Here is an 8240-nt window from a genome sequence, read left to right on the forward strand (position 1 = left end):
CGGGAACCAGCACCATGGTGTAGGGATGACTACACTGGAGGAAGAAGTCTAGTGGCAGCATTTTCCCAACAGCATCTGCTTACTTCATGTCTTTGTAGCACATTTTGCTAATTCTCACACTATTTCCAACTTTTTCACTATTATATCTGTCATGGTGATCTGTGATCAGTGATCTTTGATGTTACTGCTACGACTCACTGGAAGATAAGATGATGTTTAGTATTTTTTAGCAAGAAAGTATTTAAAAAAATGTTTTGCTGCTCAAAGGGTTAAATTTTTTTTTTCATAAAAATGGACTGCTTCATGAATTTGTGTGTTATCCTTTGTGCAGAAGCCGTGCGAATTTTCTCTCTATCGTCCCAATTTTAGTATATGTGCTGCTGAAGCAAGCATTGCAATACACTTTTTTTTTTTTTTCTTTTGCAGTACGCGGGCGTCTCACTGTTGTGGCCTCTCCCGTGCGGAACACAGGCTCTGGACGCGCAGGCTCAGCGGCCATGGCTCACGGGCCCAGCCGCTCCGTGGCATGTGGGATCTTCCCAGACCGGGGCACGAACCCGTGTCCCCTGCATCGGCAGGCGGACTCTCAACCACTGCGCCACCAGGGAAGTCCTTTTTTTTTTTTTTTTCTTGGTTGCGTTGGGTCTCCGTTGCTGCGCGTGGGCTTTCTCTACTTGCGGCGAGCGGGGGCTACTCTTTGTTGCAGTGCACGGGCTTCTCATTGCGGTGGCTTCTCTTGTTGTGGAGCACGGGCTCTAGGCATGTGGGCTTCAGTAGTTGCAGCACCCGTGCCCCCTGCATTGGCAGGCAGATTCTTAACCACTGCGCCACCAGGAAGTCCCAAGAAAGTATTATTAAATTAAGGTACGCACATTGTTTTTTAGACATAATGCTATTGCACACTTAATAGACTAGACTATGTATGGTGTAAACATTACTTTTACATGCACTGGGAAACCAAAAATACCATGTGACTTGCTTTATTGTGATGGTCTGGAACTGAACCTAGAACATCTCTGAGATATGCCTGTACCTGTTTTTGCAAACTGAAAGAAATTTGAAGGCGATTTTTAATTTTAAGAATAAAGGCAAAAAGCAAAAATAACAGATGCTTTATCTCGATTTATTTTGTGCATCTATTTGCAAGATGTGTCTTAAGGTCATTTCTTCTTTGCTTTATGCCATTTCAGCTTACGAAAGGTTTCATAAGAACGCTCTACTTGTGGATTGCAGGGGAAACCTGCACCTCTCAAAGCTCTCTATCTGGCGCACAGCTGCTGAGCTGTCCACTGGTAGGTGCTCCGTGGCACCTGGAGGACCTGCCCCAAGCAAAACTCTCATTTCAATAACTCACGCACAACTGCACCCTGCCTTTGCTTTTGTAAAGGGATTTACTAAAAAGGAATGTAGGCCCTTTGCCTTTAAATGTCAAAGCAATGTTTCTCTCTTTGAAAATAAAATCTTTCTTTTGGTTCTTCTGAAAGTTACTGATAAGACCAAAGGGGATAAAACAGGGAAGGAACAAGGAGAAGAGAAACCGTGGCACCAGTGCCTGGAAAACGGCTCTCTGTGGGTGAAAAATGTTCCAGTTGTTTCTCCCAGGTAAGACTTGAAGCAAAGAAGTCATGCAGAAAAGCTCATGGAAAATCAGAGCAAAGTATTTTTAGGTGGTTGACCTTTTAGTAAGAGTAGTATCTCCTTTAAAAGGAAAAATTATCATAGAATATTATGTTACTAATACTTGGAAGAGAGGCAGGAAGGTGGGGGGATAAGCCAGGGGTAAAAATATCCAAGTCTGTGGTATACACTTTGGGGGCCTGTGTGCCCAGAAGCTCGTCTTTCTGGACTGGCTGGTACTGGAGCTTTGCGCTTGCATCTGGTATAACTGCATCCCTTGCCTATCGGAATGTGTCTGCAGAACCATTTCTCAGTTCTCAAAATGTTCCCATACAGCCTCCCTCCCTCCTCCTCCTTCCTTGCCCCTTTCTTCCTTCTTATTTTCCTTACTGTCTCCAGGAAAAGAGAGGTGATGAAGCTTCCAGTTAAGAGCACAGACTTCAGTCATATTGGCCTGAATCTGAGTCTGGACTCTGCTACTTACTCTATGCGTGACCTTGGACAAGTTACTAAATTTCTCTGGGCCTCAGTTTCCCCATCTGTGTAATGGGAGGAACAATAGTACCTGCTTCGCAGGGTGGTTGGGATAATTAAATGAGAGAGCACATGTAATGTGCTCAATAAAACTGAGTTCTCAGGAGAAAGGGAGGAGCTTGCAGAAACCTGCTGACTGTTTGCCCGAGGGGACATGAGTGCAGGATAAGCCAGCAGGTCTGGATGCCCAATCCAGACCTCCTTTGATTTTTGTATTTTCTGTTTTCACTCCAGTACTCCCTGACTTTATTCCGTTGTACCTGCGTGGATTATTTTGACAGAAGAAACTGAGCTAATCCCACTCTGTGTTCTGCAAAATTCTCTGATAATAGGTTTTTTTTCTCAGAATACTCCACTGCCCCCCAAAGAGTCAACTCCAAGTAAAATTACGGAGCATACAGGGTTTTGTTTTGCTTTGGTTCCAGTCTACCTCCTCTTTCTGTAGGCTCCGCATCTCCATTTCCTTCCCTTCACCCTAAATCCCGAGGGGTCTTGCTGTCTAGTTCACTGCAGCACCTGTCCACTTCTGCCCTCTTTCTTATCTTCCGAAATAGCCTGTTCCAGTGACCTTGCGCCACTCTCATTTCCTGGGATAGCTGATATCGGCTAATTTTTAGGAGTCAGCATGAGTCTAAGCCAGTCCACAGGTGACCACAATGAATGGCCCCTCTCTTTGCTGTGTTTGTCTCCTCACTGCGATTTCAAAGGCTCATCTCCAACAGTGAAATAGGCAGCAATTGCAAAGTAGTAAGGTATTTCCAGTGCACACCCAGTTGTACCTTCCTGCAGGGAGTTCCCTGCTCTTTCTTGCGGTTAGGCTGGCCCCAGATACGACCGGGGTCATGACTCCCAGGATACTCACTGCTGGATAGAGGGAGCAGGCTGCAGGGGTGAAAACTAGACAGGTCACCAGGTGGAGGTGGCAGAGCGGGCCGGCCAGCCCTGCAGGCAGTGACTTGGTCGTCCCAGCTGCTCTACTAGTCTGACTTCACTGCTTGGCACCATTCTTGGAATGGATGCAAAGCCTTTTCCTTTGCCCGGAAAATCTCGTCGAGCTCCCTCTCCCCTGGACCCCTGAGGGCTGCTGGAGAGGAGCGCACCTCCAGAGCCTGCGTGCTGTTATCTTAAGGGCTCTGTGGGCTCCAGGCCTCCCACGCATCAACATTCTTTCCTATTTAGCCAGAGAGGGATTTCCTCACCGTTTTCACTCCTGCCAAGACCCAGTCCCACCTCTGCTGTCCCTCCTACCAGACTCCCTCACTCAGCAAATAACCTTGGCTCATCCGAGGGGGGCCCTCCGCTTCTCTCACCTGCCTGCTCTCCTTGCCTGTCCCTCTCTCCTTCCTGCCCCCTCTTCCTCTCCAAGGCCAACGCCCTTTGTCTCTGACCTTGACCTGGAGTCCTCCTACAAACCCACTGGCTTTCTTCTACCATGTGTCTTCTCTTTCTGGCCCAGTGGCTCTCTCCACATAGGTTGTGAATAGCCCCTGGTCTCCTTGAGTGGAGACTAGTCTGTGGCCCGTTCTCCTCTGAGCTGCCGTCACATCCTCCTACCCCTCCGGTGCTTCCTCTTTGAACCTTCGCTCTCAGCCCAGGTGTGCATGGGCCCATCCTCACTCTCTCCCCGACTCCCACCACAGGCTTCCTGGAGGTCGAGTCCGAAACCCTCTTTCCCTGTGGTCACTATGCGCATCCTCCATGCTGCACTGTAACACCCCCGGCCGAGGCCTGAAGCCTCCCGTTTGCCCCTTGCAGTGGTCCTTCTCCGTCGTGATTCTTCTCTAACCCTTGAACTCACTGTGCTGCCTTTACTGTGTGTGTCTCTCCTCCTTTCGTCCCCTCTCCCCATCCTCCTCCTTCCCAAACATGCAGGTTCTGTCCTGGCTTAGAGTCCATTTCCTCCACAAACACTCTCTTGTCTTTCTTCCCCTTTATTCTGACTTCATCTGTGAATAACATGTAAGTTGGCACTTTTAGGAGTTACCTCTTTTCTGAACTTCGGATTTTCCTCCCTCCCTCCCATCCTCCCACCCTCCCTCCCTTCTTTCCTCCTCTCTCCCTCCCTTCTTTCCTCTCATCTATTCAGTAGATATTTACTAAGCATCTTCTGTGGGCCAAGTTCTGTACCATAAAATTAAAACAGCGATCACAGTAAAACGTGCTAAGTGCTGTGAGGTGGGAGGTACAGGATGTTATGGGAGCACCCAGCAGAGACACCTAAATCAGAATGCGAGAAGGGAGGGTGAGGAAAGGCTCTCCCTAAGGAAGTTGTGTTTAGGAGGAGATGTGAGGAGGGGTAGCCTGAAGGGCAGGGTGAGTTTTGGGGGAAAGTCTGGTGACTTCTGCCGCCTCGCCCCTCTCATTCCTTCTTGCAAGCATATCCTCACCTCACTAGGCATCCCCTGGTGACAGACACTTCATACTGGACAGGTTTCAAACTGAACGGATTATCTCTTCCTGTTCTTCCGGTGCTGCTGTGTCAGCAAAAGCCACGCCAGTATTGTTTCCCTAAGTTTCCATAATGTCACACCTGACTCCTCTAGTTTGCTACCCCCTCACACTGGCTCCACCATCTGTGTCTTCTTCTCCTTCTGTCATTCCCATTCAAAAATCCCTTGCTCTTGTGTACTTCCCTGGTGGTCCAGTGGTAAAGAAGCTGCCTTACAATGCAGGGAATGCAGATCTGATCCCTGGTCAGGGAACTAGGATCCCACATGCCGTGGGGCAACTAAGCCCGTGCGCCACAACTACTGAGCTTGCATGCCTCAACGAGAGACCCCACGTTCCTCAAACTATAGAGCCCGTGAGCGCCTGGAACCTGCACCACAACTACAGAGAAGCCTGGGCACCACAACGAAGATCCCGCGTGTCGCAACTAAGACCTGCAATTAAGACCTGATGCAGCCCAAAATAAATAAAATAAAAATAAAAAAATCTTAAAAAAAAATCCCTTGTTCTTATAGCCCTTCTTTTTCTTGCCGAGACCTCCAGTCTCACCCTCATTCAATCAATCCACAGACTTCCACTTTTAGATATTTTCCTGAAGTATTTTGAATATCACTCTTTCCTCAAAAACTGTCAAATCACCATAAAATAACATATGCAACTCTGGTGTCATGAGCTTCTACCATTTGCCTCAACCAGGGGAAACAGCTACCCTGAAGGACTTTTTATTGGTCTCACTCAGTAAGAATCCTTTCAAGATGCTGCCTGCAAGGCCCAGATGAAGGAAGCCTCGATCCTCTCCCTCTTCTTACTTCCCCCTCCCAGTGGAAGTCACTGCTTCCTTCTTTGTGCTCCCACAGCACTTTATTTGGGTCTGTAATCACACATTCTTATTCATAAACACCCTGCTCTTTATTATAGTTATTTGCGTATGGTATCAATCTTCATTACTGGAACAGTTGGTTTTTTACTCCCTTTAGTGATGGCCAAACCATCTTGCCTGTAACAGGCATTAGATAAATGCTGCCACATTCAACTGCATCAGGACTATAGCTGTGGGAGACCTTGGCCATGTCACTGCTGTACTTATCTGAACACACGTGCAGTGTTTAGCTGCTCTGGGGATTCCTGTGTGAGTTCCACTAGCAACGGCCAGGCAGCTAATGTCTTTGCCAGTGCCAGAGAGGCTGATGGGATCCTGAGTCTGGACTACAGTTTAGAAATGACACCAAGGGCTGATTCTTGGGGTCTCTCTGCCACCTGGGACTGAGCCTTTCTGCGAGGGAGGCTGCGGAGTCAGGGTTGGGGAGAAGCTCTCATGCCAGGAGAGAAAATGATTTGGTTCCCTTCTGAGACCATTCTCGTCAAGCTCCATCCTGAAGGCCTCACTCAGGCTGAGGCTCAAGGATCCTGGCTGAAATTCAAAGTCCTGAGGAGGTTCCAGCCCAGGACCGCTCACCCACAGTAACACTCGGGTTGTTAGGGGCCAGGCTGTGAATTTCCCAAACTCTTGGGCTGCCCCCATCCAAGCTGGGGGTTGTCTAAGAGATATATAGATAAGGGTCACCCCTGGATCCTACCCTGGAGAGCTGGGCCAGAGCACATTATCAGCTAATTAAGATTGCAGAGCACGAAGTGACAGAGAAAAGCAACAGAAGAATCAAGAATTCGCCCTCCTGGATGAAGACAGTGGCTAGACGAACGACCAGTCACGTATGTGGGTAGAACTGAATGTGTAGGACACTGTCTGGAGGTGAGCAGACTGCCTACACAAGGCTCAGCTTCAGGACGGTGCTCAGGTGGTAGGGACTGGCCTTCGGGGTTGAAGTGATGCTTTCTCACAGGGTAGCTGTGGTGTGAGCGCCAGACAATCAGCATTTTTATTGTTTCTAAGTGCATGACATTAACCTTTTGATTACGGAGGCATCCACTTCAAAGACATCCATCTGGAGTAAACACTTCTCCAGCTACACAGCTAGATCAGAGCCAGGCCGCCCCACCCATGAAGCTCCCCTGGTAGAAAGCCCTGGGTGACCTACACTGCTGGCCATCTGAGTCACGTGCTTCCCCCTTCCTGTGGTTTAATTCCCACTCATGTTTTAAATTCACCAATAAAGAGTGAGCCCACGAAACCCTAGGCGCCTCACCCTCGACCCCGATAAAGGCAGAACCCCAGGTCTGTGTGTTCTCTCTCTCTGTCCCCACGACCTCGCTGTTGGCCCCCAGGACTTGTGAGTTAGGTACCTTGGCTTTTCAAAGTTCCCTGGTGGCCGTCAGTGAGGTGTGCCCTGCAATCATAACAAGAACCACAAGGGCTGGTCCAGTCTCAACTGCTGCTTCCGTGGGGAAATGTCTGCGGGGGGCTCCTAGCAGTAGCAGGGGCCCAGGTGAGCACTCCCAGGCATTCCTAGCTGATAGCATCTCTACTGATAGGCTGAGGCCAGCCCAAAACAGTAGCCCTGAGAGAGAAACCTTAACCCCTGGAGACAGCAGTAACACCGGGATGATTTAAGTTGGCTGGGAAAGTGGGAAAGAGAGGGAAAGGAGGTGTGGGGAGGGGAGGACACCTGGCTGACAATCAGTGCTTTGGTTCTTCATTTGATTTCTGTTGTGGTTAGTCGTTCAACGCAGGAGGGCCCCAGCATCTTTCACAACTACACTACCTAGACTGTGCCTTGCCTTTTAAAATTTCATCATGTCTATGTAAAAGGTCCTGTGGAAGAATACAACAGCACAAAACCCCATTCTTCCTCAGAGCCTAAAGCAGCCCATTTTTGTCAGCTTCCAGAAGTTTCCTTTTGGAATCATCTGTTAATCACCTTTATTTTAGGAACTTGGAATGGGTAGCATAACTACAAGGGACTCATCGGAAGCCAGATAGGACTTCCAGATCCACACACACCACCACCTCCAGGAACTCCGGGGCAGAACCTTCAGGAGTCTCGTTTGGAGGCTTCCACTGGAGAATCCTCTCCTGTTCTTGGCCTGGCTGCCCTGAGGGCGGGTGCAGGAGCTCTGGGAAAGGAAGAAATCCTGATCACAACACCACTTGTCTTGTTTCTCCTAACACCCGCCTTTTCCCACTCGAGTGTGGGCACTCCTGGGCACCATTTGTTCTCATACAAAGGAAAAAACAGGTTTGTTGTGAGTTCCCTGTGTGCCTGACTCGGTTACCTGATGTTGCGATGGTTTGTTTTCTGGGATGTTTAGCGCTGTACACGTTCTTTTTGGGGCGAGTGCTTTGTAGAGACATAAACAGCCAAGTAGGCTGCAGGGAATCAACGCGTAGCTGACTCTTCTTTCTTCGGAGCTACATGCCTGCAGAGATAAATATACAGAAAGACAGACATTATAAAGGGGGAAGGACGCCGTGTCAGCATGACAGCTCCGAACACAACAAAAGAGTTATCTGTGTGCAGAGGCTGAAAATAGAATATAAAGCAATCAGAACTGGGGAAACAGTGGAGGCCTCCTGGGGAATCATCTGCAAAGAAATCCTGAGCCTCCCAGGAAAACAAACCGTGGGTAAAATCGGTGTGAAAGTGAAATTTGAAAAGCCACATTGAGTAAAGCCATCTGATGGAGTGGAGTGAAGCCACTGCTTTGGAGTTTTTGCTCTGAGCAAGGTACCCTGGCCTTGGGCA

At 48.8% G+C, this 8240-nt stretch overlaps 1 non-coding gene across 1 annotated transcript; it reads right to left on the reverse strand.

Annotated features, from left to right (window-relative positions):
• Positions 1-285: 285 nt before the first annotated feature.
• On the reverse strand, positions 286-389 carry LOC117313996 (U6 spliceosomal RNA). The gene has a single exon (XR_004528687.1). It is a non-coding gene; the product is annotated as a U6 spliceosomal RNA (small nuclear RNA).
• Positions 390-8240: the final 7851 nt, after the last annotated feature.

The sequence above is a fragment of the Tursiops truncatus genome, chromosome 10, assembly GCF_011762595.2.
Source record: "Tursiops truncatus isolate mTurTru1 chromosome 10, mTurTru1.mat.Y, whole genome shotgun sequence".
Taxonomy (NCBI): domain Eukaryota; kingdom Metazoa; phylum Chordata; class Mammalia; order Artiodactyla; family Delphinidae; genus Tursiops; species Tursiops truncatus.